Raw genomic sequence first — 1,680 nt, 5'->3', positions numbered from 1 at the left:
TCAAACGAACCATAAACCTTCACGAACCTCCCCATTTAACGAACCAGTTCATTTCATGAGATCTGTGATGTAGTAGGGGTGTCTTCCCTCCCTCCTTTCTGCTGGGGCAGTTCCCTGAGGCCAGCAAAATAGAAGGGGGGAAGATCTGAGCTCTTCTTTCTACTGGTGATGGCTTCCCAAGGCCAGCAGAATGGAAGGGGTAAAGGAGTAAAGATCTCCCTTCCCGGGAAATCTTTCCTCCCCTTCTTTCTGCTGGCAGCAGCTCCTCAAGGCTAGCAGAATGGAAGTGGGAAGATCTTGCAAAAGCCATTTAAAGGGAATGCTTGGAAGCGGGGTGTGTGTGTGAAAGGGATCACTGAAATGGCTTGCATCTATTTCAGACTAACAGCTGATGGCTCCGTTGTTAGGCTGAAACGAATACAAGACATTTCAACAATCCCTCTCGCTCCCCCTGCCCTCTTCTTACCACAAACCCCAAGAACCTCTGAAAACCACATGGAGGGCCGTGGAAAGATTATGGATAGTAATGGGCATGAACCTTGGCTTGTGAACCATGAACTGGCTATGTTCATCACGACATTAGGTTCGTGATGAGGTTCATGCCCATCTCCAGGGCTATTTTTGGGCAGGAACGCACAGGAACGGAGTTCCGGCTGGCTCCCAAGTTGACCACGCCCAGCAGGAACTCATTAGCATAATAGGCCACACCCAACAGCAGAAACTCATTAGGATTGGCTACATTAGGGGTGTGTGGCCTAACATGCAAAGGAGTTCCTGCTACAAAAAAAGGCCCTGGGTTTTGACAACAAACAAGGTAAACAGAATAACAAGCAAAAGGTGGGTGTGGCTGGATAACCACACTTCTGGTAACATGGGGGTGCGGCCTAATGTGCTAATGAGCTGTGCTGTCAGGGGTGTGGCCAATATGCTAATGAGTTCCTGCTGTTGGGTGTGGCCTATTATGCTAATGAGTTCCTGTTCCACTTTTTCTACAAAAAGAGCCCTGCAATCCCTACTCTCCACACCATGGCCAAAATCAACAACTATTGTTTGCAGGACATTAACCCTAAATTCCTTTCCTATCAAGCTCTTAATAACATAACTTCATCTCCTGCTGTGTTGGTGCCTCCCTCAAAGTAACCTAAATATCCTGAAAATCTAATTCCACCACTGACAGAACAGGCAAGTATACAATTATTTTGAATAAATAAATAAAATATACTAAAAGCAAAATAAATATCACATTCCATAAGACCTTAAATAGTGTACCAACAGTGTAGTAATAAAATATAGCTAAACTGATACAAGCACACAAAAACTTATACCCAGAATTAAACTTTTTTGGTCTTAAAGGTGCCACTGGACTCAAGCTTCTTTCTGTTGCTTCAGACCAACATGGCCACCCACCTGAATCTAAAACAGTAGTAACAACAATAAAAATGCAGTGACAAAACACCACACATTCCCAATAAGAATGATAACATTGCAGCATTTTCTAAAGCATAATAAGATACTGCCACCTACCCAAGGCAGAAGTTCAGAAAGAGATGGTACAGCCTAGAGCTTCAGTTGCTGTATGTACTAAACACACACCCACAGAGCCTGTCTCCTTCTGTGTTCTTACATGCAGGAGAAATAATGTGGAGTTTAAATCAGCTGACTATCTCCCCTTTCCCTAAA

Source organism: Gekko japonicus, unplaced genomic scaffold, assembly GCF_001447785.1.
Source record: "Gekko japonicus isolate JY-2015 unplaced genomic scaffold, Gekko_japonicus_V1.1 scaffold286, whole genome shotgun sequence".
Taxonomy (NCBI): Eukaryota; Metazoa; Chordata; class Lepidosauria; order Squamata; family Gekkonidae; genus Gekko; species Gekko japonicus.
The sequence above is the reverse complement of the archived record's forward strand: the minus strand, read 5'-3'. Positions refer to the sequence as shown.